Source organism: Bos indicus, chromosome 12 (genome assembly GCF_029378745.1).
Source record: "Bos indicus isolate NIAB-ARS_2022 breed Sahiwal x Tharparkar chromosome 12, NIAB-ARS_B.indTharparkar_mat_pri_1.0, whole genome shotgun sequence".
NCBI classification, from domain to species: domain Eukaryota; kingdom Metazoa; phylum Chordata; class Mammalia; order Artiodactyla; family Bovidae; genus Bos; species Bos indicus.
This window is the reverse complement of record NC_091771.1, coordinates 70654802-70673057: the sequence shown is the minus strand read 5'-3', so window position 1 is coordinate 70673057 and position 18256 is coordinate 70654802.

Here is an 18256-nt window from a genome sequence, read left to right as displayed (position 1 = left end):
CTTTTCTTTAACATTCTACTTCTGAAATTCCGAACTCTACTTCAGATTTTTAATTTATGCTTTTTGGTATTTGTTTTCAATTTTGTACCTATATCTTCTTTATAATTTTTGTGACTTTTTTTTTTCTCTTTCTTTTTCTTCTTCTTTTCTTTAACATTGTATTTTTTAAATTCCACACTCTACTGTAGATTTTTAACTTTTGCTTTTTGGTATTTGTTATCCATTTTGTACCTATATTTTCTTTATACCTTTTGTGACTTTGTTTTTGTTTTTGTTTTCTTTTTCTCTCTTTTCCTTCTTCTTTACATTAACACTGTATTTTTGAAAATACAAACTCTACTCTAGATTTTTAATTTTTACTTCTAGGTATTTGTTACCAATTTTGTACCTTTAAGAACCCAGTCTTCAGTACCCATTTTTTACTAGGGAGTGAGAATACTGGCTTGACTGCTCTCTCTCTTTGAATTCTCCTTTTTCTCCACCAGGTCGCCTGTATCTCCTCCCTAACTCCTCTCTACTCTACCCAACTCTGTGAATTTCTGTGTGGTCCAGACGGTGGAGAACACTTAGGGAACATATTACTGGCTGGATCTGTCTCCCTCCTTTTCATTCCCCACTTTTATCCTCTTGGCCACCTCTGTCTCCTTCCTCCCTCTTCTCTTCTCTGTATAACTCCATTAACATCTCTGAGCGGTCCAGTTGTGGAGTGCACATAAGGAAGTGATTACTGGTTAGTCCGCTCTCTCCTCTATTGATTCCACCTCATCTCATTCGGGTCACCTCTAACTCCCTCCTCCCTCTTCTCATCTCCATGTAATGCTGTGAACCTCTCTGGGTGACCCTTATGGTGGAGAAACTTTTCATCTTTAACGTAGATGTCTTATCAATGGTGCTGTATAGAAGGAGAAGTTTTGAGACTACTGTAAAAAATAAGACTGATAACAGGAAGCAGGAGGCTAAAGTCCAAACCCTGACTCCACGGAACTCCTGACTCCAGGGAACATTAATTGACAGGAGCTCATCAAATGCCTCCATACCCACACTGAAACCAAGCACCACACAAGGGCCAACAAGTTCCAGGGCAAGACATACCAAGCAAACTCTCCAGCAACACAGGAACACAGCCCTGAGCTCCAAGATACAGACTGCCCAAAGTCATCCCAAAACTATAGACATCTCATAACTCATTACGGGACACTTCATTGCACTCCAGAGAGAACAAATCCAGCTCCACCCACCAGAACACCGACACAAGCTTCCCTAACCAGGAAACCTTGACAAGCCACCTGTACAAACCCAAACACAGTGAGGAAACGCCACAATAAAGAGAACTCCACAAACTGCCAGAATACAGAAAAGACACCCCAAACTCAGCAATTTAAACAAGATGAAGAGACAGAGGAATACCCAGCGGGTAAAGGAATAGGATAAATGCCCACCAAACCAAACAAAAGAGGAAGAGATAGGGAATCTACCTGATAAAGAATTCTGAATAATGATAGTGAAATTGATCCAAAATCTTGAAATCAAAATGGAATCACAGATAAATAGCCTGGAGACAAGGATTGAGAAGATGCAAGAAAGGTTTAACAAGGACCTAGAAGAAATAAAAAAGAGCCAATATATAATGAATAATGCAATAAATGAGATAAAAAATACTCTAGAGGCAACAAATAGTAGAATAACAGAGACAGAAGATAGGATTAGTGAATTAGAAGATAGAATGGTAGAAATAAATGAATCAGAGAGGAAAAAAGAAAAACGTATTAAAAGAAATGAGGACAATCTCAGAGACCTCCAGGACAATATTAAACGCTACAACATTCAAATCATAGGGGTCCCAGAAGAAGAAGACAAAAAGAAAGACCATGAGAAAATACTTGAGGAGATAATAGTGGAAAACTTCCCTAAAATGGGGAAGGAAATAATCACCCAAGTCCAAGAAACCCAGAGAGTCCCAAACAGGATAAACCCAAGGCGAAACACGCCAAAACACATATTAATCAAGTTAACAAAGATCAAACACAAAGAACAAATATTAAAAGCAGCAAGGGAAAAACAACAAATAACACACAAGGGAATTCCCATAAGGATAACAGCTGATCTTTCAATAGAAACTCTCCAAGCCAGGAGGGAATGGAAAGACATACTTAAAGTGATGAAAGAAAGTAATGTACAGCCAGGATTACTGTACTCAGCAAGGATCTCATTCAAATATGAAGGAGAAATCAAAAGCTTTACAGACAAGCAAAAGCTGAGAGAATTCAGCACCACCAAACGAGCTCTCCAACAAATACTAAAGGATACTCTCTAGACAGGAAACACAAAAACGGTGTATAAATTCGAACTCAAAACAATAAAGTAAATGGGAACTGGATTATACTTATCAATAATTACCTTAAAAGTAAATGGGTTGCATGCCGCAACCAAAAGGCAAAAACTGGCTGAATGGATACAAAAACAAGACCCCTAAATATGTTGTCTACAAGAGACCCACCTCAAAACAGGGGACACATACAGACAAAGTGAAGGGCTGGAAAAAGATTTTCCATGCAAATAGGGACTAAAAGAAAGCAGGAGTAGCAATACTCATATCAGATAAAATAGACTTTAAAACAAAGGCTGTGAAAAGAGACAAAGAAGGTCACTACATAATGATCAAAGGATCAATCCAAGAAGAAGATATAACAATTATAAATATCTATGCACCCAAAATAGGAGCACCATAATATGTAAGAAAAATGCTAACAAGTATGAAAGAAGAAATTAACAATAACACTATAATAGTAGGAGACTTTAATACCCCACTCACACCTATGGATAGATCAACAAAACAGAAAAATAACAAGGAAACATAAACTTTAAATGATACAATAGACCAGTTAGACCTAATTGATATCTATAGGACATATCATCTCAAAACAATGAATTTCACCTTTTTCTCAAGCGCACATGGAACCTTCTCCAGGATAGATCACATCCTGGGCCATAAATCTAGCCTTGGTAAATTCAGAAAAATTGAAATCATTCCAAGCATCTTTTCTGACCACAATGCAGTAAGATTAGATCTCAATTACAGGAGAAAAACTATTAAAAATTCCAACATATGGAGGCTGAACAACACGCTGCTGAATAACAAACAAATCACAGAAGAAATCAAAAAAGAAATAAAAATTGCATAGAAATGAATGAAAATGAAAACACAACAACCCAAAACCTGTGGGACACTTTAAAAGCAGTCCTAAGGGGAAAGTTCATAGCAATACAGGCATACCTCAAGAAACAAGAAAAAAGTCAAATAAATAACATAACTCTACACCTAAAGCAACTAGAAAAGGAAGAAAAGAAGAAGCCCAGGGTTAGTAGAAGGAAAGAAATCTTAAAAAATAGGGCAGAAATAAATGCAAAAGAAACAAAAGAGACCATAGCAAAAATCAACAAAGCCAAAAGCTGGTTCTTTGAAAAGATAAATAAAATTGACAAACCATTATCCAGACTCATCAAGAAACAAAGGGAGAAAAACCAAATCAATAAAATTAGAAATGAAAATGAAGAGATCACAACAGACAACACAGAAATACAAAGGATCATAAGAGATTACTATCAGCAATTATATGCCAATAAAATGGACAACGTGGAAGAAATGGACAAATCCTTAGAAAAGTACAACTTTCCAAAACTGGGCCAGGAAGAAATAGAAAATCTTAAAAGACCCATCACAAGCACAGAAATTGAAACTGTAATCAGAAATCTTTCAGCAAACAAAAGCCCAGGTCCAGATGGCTTCACACCTGAATTCTACCAAAAATTTAGAGAAGAGCTAACACCTATCCTACTCAAACTCTTCCAGAAAATTGCAGAGGAAGGTAAACTTCCAAACTCATTCTATGAGGCCACCATCACCCTAATACCAAAACGTGATAAAGATGCCACAAAAAAGAAAACGACAGGCCAATATCACTGATGAACATAGAAGCAAAAATCCTTAACAAAATTCTAGCAATCAGAATCCAACAACACTTTAATAAGATCACACATCATGACCAAGTGGGTTTTATACCAGGGATGCAAGGATTCTTCAATATCCATAAATCAATCAATGTAATACTCCTCATTAACAAATTGAAAAATAAAAACCATATGATTATCTCAATAGATGCAGAGAAAGCCTTTGACAAAACTCAACATCCATTTATGAAAAAACTCTCCAGAAAGCAGGAATAGAAGGAACATACCTCAACATAATGAAAGCTATATATGACAAACCCATAGCAAACATTTTTCTCAATGGTGAAAAATTGAAAGCATTTCCTCTAAAGTCAGGAACAAGATGAGGGTGCCCAATTTCACCATTCCTATTCAACATAGTATTGGAAGTTTTGGCAACAGCAATCAGAGCAGAAAAAGAAATAAAAGGAATCCAAATTGGAAAAGAAGAAGTCAAACTCTCACTGTTTGCAGATGACATGATCCTCTACATAGAAAACCCTAAAGACTCCACCAGAAAATTACTAGAACTAATAAATGAATATAGTAAAGTTGCAGGATATAAAATTAACACACAGAAATCCCTTGCATTCCTATACACTAATAATGAGAAAATAGAAAGAGAAATTAAGAAAACAATTCCATTCATCATTGCAACAAAAATAATAAAATACTTAGGAATATATCTACCTAAAGAAACTAAAGACCTATATATAGAAAACTATAAAACACTGGTGAAAGAAATCAAAAAGGACACTAATAGATGGAGAAATATACCATGTTCATGGATTGGAAGAATCAATATAGTGAAAATGAGTATACTACCCAAAGCAATCTATAGATTCAAAGCAATCCCTATCAAACTACCAATGGTATTCTTCACACAGCTAGAACAAATAATTTCACAATTTGTATGGAAATACAAAAAAACTCGAATAGCCAAAGCTATCTTGAGAAAGAAGAATGGAACTGGACGAATCAACCTGCCTGATGTCAGGCTCTACTACAAAGCCACAGTCATCAAGACAGTATGGTACTGGCACAAAGACAGAAATATAGATCAATGGAACAAAATAAAAAGCCTAGAGATAAATCCACACACCTATGGACACCTTATATTTGACAAAGGAGGCAAGAAAATACAATGGATTAAAAACAATCTCTTTAACAAGTGGTGCTGGGAAAACTGGTCAACCACTTGTAAAAGAATGAAACTAGAGTACTTCCTAACACCATACACAAAAATAGACTCAAAATGGATTAAAGATCTAAACGTGAGACCAGAAACTATAAAACTCCTAGAGGAGAACATAGGCAAAACACTCTGCGACATACATCACAGCAGGATCCTCTATGACCCACCTCCCAGAATACTGGAAATAAAAGCAAAAATAAACAAATGGGACCTAATTAAACTTAAAAGCTTCTGCACAACAAAGGAAACCATAAGCAAGGTGAAAAGGCAGCCTTCAGAATGGGAGAAAATAATAGCAAATGAAGCAACTGACAAACAACTAATCTCAAAAATATACAAGCAACTCCTACAGCTCAACTCCAGAAAAATAAATGACCCAATCAAAAAATGGGCCAAAGAACTAAATAGACATTTCTCCAAAGAAGACATACAGATGGCTAACAAACACATGAAAAGATGCTCAACATCACTCATTATCAGAGAAATGCAAATCAAAACCACTATGAGGTACCATTTCACGCCAGTCAGAATGGCTGCGATCCAAAAGTCTACAAGCAATAAATGCTGGAGAGGGTTTGGAGAAAAGGGATCCCTCTTACATTGTTGGTGGGAATGCAAACTAGTACAGCCACTATGGAGAACAGTGTGGAGATTCCTTAAAAAACTGGAAATAGAACTGCCTTATGATCCAGCAATCCCAATGCTGGACATACACACCGAGGAAACCAGAATTGAAAGAGACACGTGTACCTCAATGTTCATCGCAGCACTGTTGATAATAGTCAGGACATGGAAGCGACCTAGATGTCCATCAGCAGATGAATGGATAAGAAAGCTGTGGTACATATACACAATGGAGTATTACTCAGCCATTAAAAAGAAAACATTTGAATCAGTTCTAATGAGGTGGATGAAACTGGAGCCTATTATACAGAGTGAAGTAAGCCAGAAAGAAAAACACCAATACAGTATACTAACGCATATATATGGAATTTAGAAAGATGGTAACAATAACCCTGTATATGAGACAGCAAAAGAGACACTGATGTATAGAACAGTCTTTTGGATCCTGTGGGAGAGGGAGAGGGTGGGATGATTGGGAGAATGGCATTTAAATATGTATAATATCATATATGAAATGAGCTGAAAGTCCAGGTTCAATGTACGATACTGGATGCTTGGGGCTGGTGCACTGGGATGACCCAGAGAGATGGTATGGGGAGAGAGGAGGGAGGAGGGAGGAGGGTTCAGGATGTGGAATACATGTATACCTGTGGTGGATTCATGTTGATATATGGCAAAACCAATACAATATTGTAAAGTCAAATAAAATTAAGTTTAAAAATAAATAAATAAATAATAAAAAACCTGCAAAAAAAAAAAAAAAAAAAAAACCTCTAAAGAACAAGTTAAAACCTCAAAAAGTATTATATGTATGATTACAAGTTATTTCAAAAATATAAATGCTCTATAAGAAAAAACATCTATTAACAGACATTTGAAGAAACACAAATAAATGGTCAGTAGACATAAAAAATCTTCCATCTCTACAAATCAAATGGCAACCCACTCCAGTATTCTGTCTGGGAAATCCCATGGAGAGAGGAGCCTGACAGACTACAGTCCATGGGGTTGCAAACAGTCAAACTGGAGTAAGTGACTGAGCACACATAAATCAAATAAATTCAAATTAAAACTCTTTGAATTATTTTTAACTTCAGGCCCAGGAAAAAAATGTAATTCAGATACTCAAAGTTGACAATGAAATAAGCTCACAAACACCTGTTAAGAGGGCAAATTGATCTGAACCTAATGGAAAACAATTCAGCCTTTCACTAATTATTCTATTTCTGGGAATTTGGAAAAAGAAAAGATGCACCAAAATATATGGTCATAGATATGCATCACATCCTAATTAGCAATACACTCTATTAAACAAAAGTGAAAGACTGCATACATTTCAATTAAATACCATGTTTTGACATAAACAGATTCACAGACTTAGAGAATGAACTTGTGGTTGCCAGGGAGAGTGATGGGGGAAAGGGATAGTTAGGGAGTTTAGTGGGAACATGCATACACTGCTGTATTTAGGATGGATAAGCAACAAGGACCCACTGTATCACAAAGGGAACTCTGCTCAATGTTATGTGCCAGCCTCGATGGGAGTGGGGTTTGGGGAAAAATGGATACGTGTTTATGTACAGCTGAGTTCCTTTGTTGTCCCCCTGAAACTATCACATTGTCAGTTGGATATACTCCTATACAAAATAAAAAGTTTACCTAAAAAATAAATGCCACATTTTGAACATTAACGCTATAAATAAATGTTAACCATAGAAAATTAAGAAGGAATCAGGATCCAAAGATATTTAACTTTATACAAAAGTGTGCATAACACAACATTGTTAGCAACTATGCCACAATAAAAATTAATTCTAAAAAAACATGAGCTATAATTTTGATTAAAAAAAAAAAAACTGTGCATGTGCAGATATGCACAAAAATTTTATGGGGAAAGACTAAGAAACAACCAAAATATCAGCAAGTATACCTGGCTAAAAAACAACAAATCCTTGTTCTTTTCTTCTTCTATGTGTTCAGTCGTGTCTGACTCATTGCAGAGTAGCCCACCAGACTCCTCTGTCCATGGGATTCTCCAGGCAACAGTATTGGAGTGGGTTGCCATTTCCTACACCAGGGAATCTTCCTGACCCAGGGATCAAACCCATGTCTGTGTCTCCACATTGGCAGGTGGGTTCCTTACGTCTGGGCCACCTGGGAAGCCCTTCTTCTTGCATAAATTTTTTTATAGAAATAGAAAAATATATATTCTTTTCTAAAATTCTCAATTACCAATAGCCATAATGTATACCTTCTCTTAGACCCTAAGTCCTACCTCTCCTGTGAAAACACTAAAACCCCTGTGAGGTCATTTGTATAAAGACAATAAGCTATTTATTGGCATTATTTACAAGTTGAGAAAGCAGATGAAATGTAGGAAAAGAAAACACCCAATGAGAAAATGAAAACTGTTTCTCTACATGGTGGGTCTTGTCTCTGGGCAGCAATTCCTGCCTGGCCTCATTTCAATTTCCCAGGACAGCAAGTGGGGGACATGAGTAAATCATGAGGATACCTCAGACTTTACAAACAGGATGGCAATTGTGGTTACCAACTAACTTCACAAAGTCTGGACCCCTTTTTAAAAGTTAACACTGAAGGAACAATGCCAATGGGAGGAGTGGCTTAAAGCAGAAAATAGCCTATACCTTCCATCAGAATCTCCTAGAGCTTGTTTAACCCCATCCCCACGGTTTCTAACTTTACAGAATTGGTCTAGAAGGAGCATGGAGCAGGGGTGGGGTGGGGGTGGGGGTGGTGATTTGCATTTCTAACAAGCTCCCAGGTAAGGAGGATGCTGCAGGTCTGAAAGCCATATTTTAGAACAGCCACCCTAAAGCTTGATTAGAGACGTTTCATGTGCATCATCTCCAAGAACAAGATCTTTAAGAACTTCCCTTGAGAAACTCCACTTAGAAGACCAAAGGTGTGTTTGAAATCACCTTCTCCCTCCATTTAAGAGCAAGAATCTCAACAGAAGCAGCTCAGTACTACAGTTACATCCACAACAACACAGGCTCGGAAGCCAGACTGACTGGTTTGGGATCCAACTCTTACTAGTAGCTGTGTGATGGTAGGCAACCTGGTCAACCTCTTGGAATCTGGGGCAGAATGGATACATGTTTATATACGGCTGAATCACTTTCCTGTCCACCTGAAACTATAGCAACATTGTAAATTGTCTGTGAAAATGAAAGTCATTCAGTCATGTCTGACTCTTTGCAACTCCATAGATTATACAGTCCGTGGAATTCTGCAGGTCAGAATACTGGAGTGGGTACCCTTTCCCTTCTCCAAGGGAATCTTCCCAACCCAGGGATTGAACCCCGGTTTCCTCATTGCAGGCAGATTCTTTACCAGCTGAGCCAGAAGTTTATTTTAAAAAAAAGTTTTAAAAAAATTTACTCAATCTCTCTGCTTAGGTGACTTCACATGTTAAATAAGAGGTAATAGCTCCTTCCACTCCAGAAGAAAAATTGGAAATGGGTGCCTACCCAAATCAATAAGAAGTCCTCACATTCCCATTTCTGTGCACATACAATTTGAAAATCCACAACAGAACATGCCTTGCCCTGGAGAGCTCCTTGCCCTGTCTGAAGTTAAGGAGAGGGGTCCCTTAACTTTGTTATTATTTATTGTGGTTGCTGTTTAGTCACTAAGTCATGTCCGACTGTTTTGCAACCCCATGGACTGTAGCCCGCCAGGCTCCTCTATTCATGGGATTTCCCAGACAAGAATACTGGTGTGGGTTGCAATTCCTTACTCCAGGGGATCTTCCCCACCCAGGGAACAAACCCACATCTCTTAGTCTTCTGCTATGGCGGGTGAATTCTTTACCACTGAGCCAACAAGGAAGCCTACATCCATATTTTTTCTTCTTGACCCTCTTTCCTTAAGGGCCACCAAATGGCCAAGAGATGTAGTTACACACACTGAATACACCACCATCAGAACAAGCACAGAAGCTTCTGTTTCCTGGGAATCCCCAAGGACCTCCCATATGAAGAAAAGGAAATAGAATTTGTGGGAAAGATGGATGGTTTCGGGTCCAGAAAAGAAAGATATAATAATTACTCAAGTGTGATTAAACCCACCTAATTAGTGTTCCCAACTACCAGATGGAAAACTTTAGTTAAGAGTTTCACCTCTCTGAGCTGCTTTTCATCTGTGTGTTTCCTCGCAACTTAGGGGCCCCTCAGTGGTTTCAAAACTACAGGACTCCTGGGAAGGACCACCTGCATCAAGACCATGCACTGTTTCTGGAAAGGCTAGAGATGTAGATAAGACCCCACAGGCTTCAGGGACCCCATCCCCAGGGTGACTCTCTAAAGTGGAAGCAGAGATTCACAGTAAGGGGCTGGTATCCCAGATAAAAGCAAAATGGGTTCAAGAATCATGTCCCTGTTCATTTTTTAAAAAGTGTTTTTTTTACACACATGAAATTTGTCAGTAGATACTGGAATATAGTGAGAGATGCACACAGACAGGGAGGCAGGGAGACATGGTCATAGACACAGTGACAAGTGAGCCTGGTGCAGTTGGAACTCAGCTGTCACCTCAAGAATAAGGAGAAAGCTGGGGACATTATTGGAAGATGGCAACAGGAGCAGAGCACTAATTAGATTAAGGAAGTGGTTCAGGGCTGTTTGCTTAGTGGGGAAAGGGTGCGAATTAGTTCAGAACTATGAATCTGGAGCTGTCCTGGGGAAGCCAGCTAAGGATGGTGTGCGGGGTCCGGTCCTTCTCCCACTGACGGTGACCCCTCTGGACAGCCTGGGTTCTCAGCCTCCCTGCCTCCTGCTCCCGCTGCCCCTCCTGGTCCCTGGACTAAGGAGGCTGACAGGGCAGCAAGCTGCTAGGCAGGGAGACCCTGCACTCCACCATCAGGACCCTCTTCTCCTTCCTGCTACCCCTTCCCACCGCCTCACCCAGAGGGCGCAGACAGGGACCCCCGCGGCCGGCGTGGGGAGACCCCACCTGCTACAAGCTGCAGCTGCTGCTGCTAAGTCGCTTCAGTCGTGTCCGACTCTGTGGACCCCATAAACGGCAGCCCACCAGGCTCCTCTGTCCATGGGATTCTCCAGGCAAGAACACTGGAGTGGGTTGCCATTTCCTCCTCCAATGCATGAAAGTGAAAAGTCAAAACCCGCTACAAGCAGCCATCGGAAAGCGCTCCTTCGCCCTGACCCTCGACCCGCAGCCCCTGAAAGGCGCAGCAGCGTCAGGCACTGGCCCTGAGGCTGCGGGCTGTCTCAGCCCAGGCGGGGCTCACCAGAACAGCCGCGAGCAGATGTTCGCGTCCTGCATCGGATTGGGCTTCTCCTCCGGGGACACCGGCCGCATCTTGCCGGCCTGTGAGGTGCGGGCAGCCGTGGGCCTCACGCAGGTGTGAGGTGAGGCTGCAGGCGCCGCTGATGGTGGCGGTGGGGGAACTGCACGGCGGGGGACGCAGGACCCCAGGCGCCCTCGTTCCCACCCTGGCTGCAAACGCTATCGGAGCGCACACTCTGAGCCCGGACCCCAACACAGAAGGTAGAGAGGGAGGGGCAGGCTGGAGCTGAAACGCCCCTCAGCTGTGGTGAAGACCCGGAGAAAGCTGGCAGAAGCAGATAGCAGCCCGCCCTCTGGGCACGCTGCCCTCATCAGGACCAAACAAGGGTGCTGTGGGAAGGTCTCCAACTGGAATGGAGAAGTACTCTGGTGGGCCTTTCTGGGAGAGACCCCACCCCACCGAGAGATACCCTGAGGTAGTGGCCTGTACTGGTCGGTGGAGGTGAGCACAGATGATGGGCACAAAGCTGCCAGGCTACTGAGATACAGCCCCAGGCTCCCCAGTGTCTGTCCTACTGCTAGGCTGGCCCTGAGGAATCCTGTTTTGATAAGAGGAGGGAAAAGGAAAGACCACAGCACATGCTTCTCATGGCATGAAGCACACTCAGTAGTGAACTGAGCACAGATAAAAGTACATAAGCAAGAAGTCAAGGTTTACTTTGTTTATCCCTCAAATAAATAAATTTTGAATCAGCCAATAAGCAGATATCAGTGCAAGAGAGAAATAAAGAACTTCAAACTTTTTTCCCATATATAAAGCCCATATGAATATATGAAGAAAATAACTGTATTCAAAAGTATTATTTCTTGAATGAATAAACAAAGTGTGGTATAAACATACAGTGGAGTATCATTCACCCTTAAAAAGGAAGGAAATTCTGACACGTGCTGCAGCATGGATGAATCTTGAAGACTGTTATATTGTGACTTAGAATACTTATTTAGTCTTCATGCTATTGCTTGCACAGAACTCCTAAAACCCTTAGGTGCTCTAAGACTGAAAAAGTATCTTGATAATTATAACAAGCCCCTTTCAACTACACCTGAGTTTTACTGAATGCATCTGTGTGTCAGAAAACCAAACAGCTGATTAAAGGGTTGGCAGTTTCAGCCCACCCCCCATGTCCAGGGAGGAGAGGGACTGGAAACAGTTCAACTAGAGTCTGTGAGCCAGGATGAGAGAATGCCATAGAGGGTGATGAAGCGTGTGCCATCCAGCTGGGGAGCAGATGAGAACAAGTTACATCCTTCCTTTAAAATCCCACAGCAGTTCTATTTCCAGTTTTTTAAGGAATCTCCACACTGTTCTCCATAGTGGCTGTACTAGTTTGCATTCCCACCAACAGTGTAAGAGAGTTCCCTTTTCTCCACACCCTCTCCAGCATTTATTGCTTGTAGACTTTTGGATCATAGCCATTCTGACTGGCGTGAAATGGTACCTCATAGTGGTTTTGATTTGCATTTCTCTGATAATGAGTGATGTTGAGCATCTTTTCATGTGTTTGTTAGCCATCTGTATGTCTTCTTTGGAGAAAATAGAACTGCCTTATGATCCAGCAGTCCCACTGCTGGGCATACACACTGAGGAAACCAGAAGGGAAAGAGACACGTGTACCCCAATGTTCATCGCAGCACTGTTTATAATAGCCAGGACATGGAAGCAACCTAGATGTCCATCAGCAGATGAATGGATAAGAAAGCTGTGGTACATATACACAATGGAGTATTACTCAGCCATTAAAAAGAATACATTTGAATCAGTTTTAATGAGGTGGATGAAACTGGAACCTATTATACAGAGTGAAGTAAGCCAGAAAGAAAAACACCAATACAGTATACTAACGCATATATATGGAATTTAGAAAGATGGTAACAAAAACCCTGTGTACGAGACAGCAAAAGAGACACTGATGTATAGATCAGTCTTATGGACTCTGTGGGAGAGGGAGAGGGTGGTAAGATTTGGGAGAATGGCATTGAAACATGTATAATATCATGTATGAAACGAGTCGCCAGTCCAGGTTTGATGCACGATACTGGATGCTTGGGGCTGGTGCACTGGGACGACCCAGAGGGAGGGTATGGGGAGGGAGGAGGGAGGAGGGTTCAGGATGGGGAACACAGGTATACCTGTGGTGGATTCATTTCGATATTTGGCAAAACTAATACAATATTGTAAAGTTTAAAAATAAAATAAAATTTAAAATAAATAAATAAAATCCCACAGCAAAGTTGATTTTAAAAACAGAATACATTTTAAAAAACATTTGCCGAAAAAAAGTGGAAACCAGACTTTGCTAAAGTTTAAGAAACAACAACAGGAAGATAAATAAAAACTCTTCCTAAAACTAGATCATCTGCTTTATAATCAGGTTAGATTTATAGTCCCTATTCTTCATCCTCCACATTACAAGTGGTGCAGGAGAAGGAAATATCTCATCCTGGGAGACGTGGGAGTACCAGGGACCAGCTTCCAAGTGAGGGTCTTTGGCTTCCTGCGGGAGAGAGTTGAAGAAGGAGCTGAAGTAAAGTGAAAATGGACTTATTCAGGGAGACACACATTCCATAGTCAAAATATGGACCCTCTCAGAAGATGAAAGGACCCAGGTTGTTATTTGTCATGGACTGGGTAATTTCATATGATAATAAGCAGGACGAATATTCTTGCTATTCCAGGGAAGGAACAGGGATTTTCAAGAACTGAATCACTGCATACTTTTGAAATGGAGCAGGACCCTATGGTCCTTGCCCCCAGTGTCCTCTGCCTGCCTTTTGTCTGTTGAAAATCTTTAGCCAAAAAATGTTTAATCCCAGAAGTGAGAACATGCAGAAGCAAAAGAAAACAGTTAAAGGAGACCAAATAATAATAATGTAGTCATTAAGCATAGTCAAGAATCTCTTAATTCCTTCCCAAGGGCTATAGATACTATTCTGAGCCATATCCTGTGAGCTGTCTTATAGGTACTGAAAACCCCTCCAAGTAAAAGAACTGCATGATGACCAGACTGTAGCCATGATATAAGCTACCACAGTTCTGAGAATAGACCTTGAGAAATGGGGACAAACCAACCCTGGAACTGAAGAGTAACTATACTTAAAACAATCAAGATGAAGCTGATCAGACCACCAGTGACCAATCTCAAGATGACTGTCAGCACTGACTGCTATTTTTACACATAACCCTCTCTCTCTCTGTCTATAAAATCTCTTGTCCATTCGTTCTCAGGGGAGAGGGCAGTAAGCCTTTGGACAGGTGCCCACCCTCCCCCTCACCACAAACTGTCATCCAAAATAAAGTAAATGTTCCTTTCTACCAACCTGGCCTCTTTATTGGCTTTTGAGGGCAGAGAAGCCAGACCCGCCTCGCTTTCTATGGTCAGCCTTGGAACTATCACGGCACCTGTCACAGTAAGAGGTGAGTGAATTTTAGTGTTATAGTGAAGGTGTAATGAGTTAGAGGTCAAAGGCCAGACCGTACTCAACACCATCTTGATTTTAGCTGGTTCAAGCCAGTTTTTGTGGGATCCTGTTTTTCTCAATATATGTGCCCCTCTTCCTTCCTGTCTTACAAGCATAGGAACACTATTTCCATAGTGATGAGGCCATCTTAGCCTGTCATCTGGGAGTCCAGACCTGGTTCTCTGTGTACCCTGATACTTAGGTCCTTCCCTTGCCCATTTAAGCAATACCAGGTTGTCTTCCTCAAATGAAGGGCACCACGGACTCCCACTTATTTTAGGAGCAACATCAAGCCCCAGCCAAGAGGGAGTTATCTTATAGGTTGAAAAAAAAAAAAAAAAACTGATTATATCAATACCTTCCCTTTTGGATCTTCAGGCATAGAAGAGAAATTTGTCTCTTTCTCTTCATCAAGATGATCTCCACAGGTAAAAAGGAAACAGTCATTTAAGTTAAGCTGGGACCCTTAATATTCAGGAAGGCTGGACTGTGATGCAACAGTCACTGATAAAGCCCATCAACCATTACCTGGGAGTAAAGTTAGAATCTGGATAATGAGATGAAGTTTACCTTTTATCTCTCCCTTTGTGCTGAGTCTTGTTTCACTTGCTCACAGGGCGCCTCGTACAGAAGCCTCACACCTGGTCCTTCAGATGAGACTCCCTGGTGTGAATTGGCTGTGCTGACACCTCAGCTCTGAGGGCCGTGTGCAGAGTCTCTGCGCCTGGCACTGTGATTCAAGATGGCGGCCAGGGGGCCGTGTGCAGAGATGCTGACCCAGCACTATGATCTGGAGCCACAGGCTGAGTTTGTCCTGTGAGAACCCACCCATCCCCCTGACAGGAATCACACACAGCAGTCCCAGGGGTGCTTTTAGAAGAAAGCCTGTCCTCTACAGCACATTCTGTGGACACAAGCCGTACTTGACAGAGGGGCTTCCCAGGTGGCTCAGCGGTAGAGAACCTGCCTGCCAGTGCAGGAGACTCGCATTGATCCCTGGGTCAGGCAGATCCCCTGGGGCTGAAATTGGCAACTCGCTCCACTATTCTTGTCTGGGAAACCCCATTGACAGAGGAGTCTGGTGGGCTGCAGTCCATGGGGTTGCAAAGAGTCAGACGTGACTGAGCACATACACACACACACACACCTGGCAGAAGGAACCCTTTGGGCTTTGGGCTCTGACTGGGGAGGGTAGGTAACAAAATAGGAGGAAGTCAAACCATCTTTGGTTTTCCTGGTGGCTCAGATGGTAAAGAATCTGCTTGCAATGGAGGAGACTCATGTTCAATCCCTGGGTTGAGAAGATTCCCTGGAGAAGGGAATGGCCTCCCACTCCAGCATTCTTCCCTGGAGAAGTCCATGGAATTCTGGTGGGCTATATAATTCGTGAAGTCACAGTCAGACGCAACTGAGCAACTTACACTTGTTCACACTTTCTAGCAATGAAAGCAGCTGCCATTTGGGAAGACATGAGATCTTTTGCCTCCAACAATGGTTCTCACTTGGCTGCAGGGTGGAATCACCTGTGGGGTTTTAAAAAGTGTTGACGCCTGCTTCCCCTCCCTCGAGATTCTGATTTAACTGAGATGAGGCTTCAGCACTGGGATTTCAAAGAGTCTTCCCTGTAGTCAAGTTTACAACCCCCTGGCCTTTAAGAGTGTGCGTTTCTGTATATAAGGTGTAGATGAGGTGGGTGGGGGGCGGGGGGGCCTGTGACCCCCTTTCCCCCCGTGTGAGGCCTTCCTGGCCCCTCTATCCACGGCCTTTGCAAGCCGCTCACCTGGACACATGGATTCTGCTGCCCCCTGCTGGTAACTTTCAGTGTAGCACAGTTTTCCCTGGAGGGTTTCATGCAAGCCCCACTTTCAGTTCAGTTTAGTTCAGTTGGTCAGTCATATCCGACTCTCTGCGACCCCATGAATCGCAGCACGCCAGGCCTCCCTGTCCATCACCAACTCCCGGAGTTCACTCAGACTCATGTCCATCGAGTCAGTGATGCCATCCAGCCATCTCATCCTCTGTCGTCCCCTTCTCCTCCTGCCCCCAATCCCTCCCAGCATCAGAGTCTTTTCCAATGAGTCAACTCTTCACATGAGGTGGCCAAAGTACTGGAGTTTCAGCTTTAGCATCATTCCTTCCAAAGAAATCCCAGGGCTGATCTCCTTCAGAATGGACTGGTTGGATCTCCTTGCAGTCCAAGGGACTCTCAAGAGTCTTCTACAATACCACAGTTCAAAAGCATCAGTTTGGGGAGGAGCCAAGATGGCGGAGGAGTAGGATGGGGAGAACACTTTCTTCCCCACAAATTCATCAAAAGAACATTTAAACGCTGAGTAAATTCCACAAAACAACTTCTGAATGCCGGCATAGGACATCAGGCACCCAGAAAAGCAACCCAAGTCTTCGAAAGGAGGTAGGAAAAAATATAAAAGACAAAAAAAGAGACAAAAGAGGGAGGGACGGAGTTCTGTCCTGGGAAGGGAGTCTTAAAAAGAGAGAAGTTTCCAAACACCAGGAAACCTTCTCACTGCTGAATCTGTGCCGAGCTTTGTATGCACAGAGGGCAACATAACAGGGAGGAAAAATAAATAAACAATGAAAACCCACAGATTGCAAGACCTACAGTAACTCCCCCAGCGGAAAAGCAGCACAGACGCCTGCACACACCATTAGCAAGCAGGGACTGGGCAGGGAGGTGCGGCGCGGGCTGCATTGCTTAGAGTAAGGACTTGGCCTGAATACCCTGAGCGCTATCTGAGCGAAATAATTTGGGCTAGCAAACCAGACTGTGGGATATCTACCACGTGAAAAGCCAGCCCTAACCTAACACACTGCCAGGCCCGCGCACGGAACAAAGGACTGAACAGAGATAGCCAGCGGCAAACCTTCCCCCTCCGGTGACAGGCAGCCAGAACCGGAAGGGGGCAATCGCAGTCCCAGAGAGACATTATCTATAAAACTGTAAGCACGCTTCTTTGCTAACTAAAACTTCTTGGGGGTCTGGACGGTCAACATCTGCCTGAGAAGGTGTGGCGGTTGTACACCTAGATAACCGAGCGGAGGGGAGGCGATAAGTCGCAGCATTGGCGCTCACCAAACACCTCATCACCTGAGCTGCTCGGACCTGGGAAGGGCACAAAATGCAGGCCCAACCAAGTCTGCGCTTCTGAGGACTACCCGAGTGCCTGAACCTGAGCGGCTTGGACCTGGGAGGTGCAGGCAGCCCAGGGCCAGCCATGGATGGTTCCCAGCAGAGCAACCTAGAGCCTGAGCAGAATGGGCAGGGAGGCTACACATGCCATGAGCAGGGGCAGACCCCATGTGGCTGAGGCACTGAGAGCACACGGCAGTGTTTTTTGTTTGCAGCATCCCTCCCTCCCTCCCCACAGCACAACTGAACAAGTGAGCCTAAAAAAAAAAAAAAAAAAAAAAGTGTCCTCCAACGTCCCCTTTGCGTCAGGGTGGAAACCAGACACTGAAGAGACCAACAAACAGAAGAAGCTATAACAGAGGGAACCGCCTTGGAAGCTACAGGCAATAGATTAAAACCCTGTGGTTACTACCGACTACATAGAAAGGGGCCTATAGATCTTGAGAAATATAAGTCGGACCAAGGAACTAGCCAAAAATGAACTGAACCCACAATACTCACAACAAAAC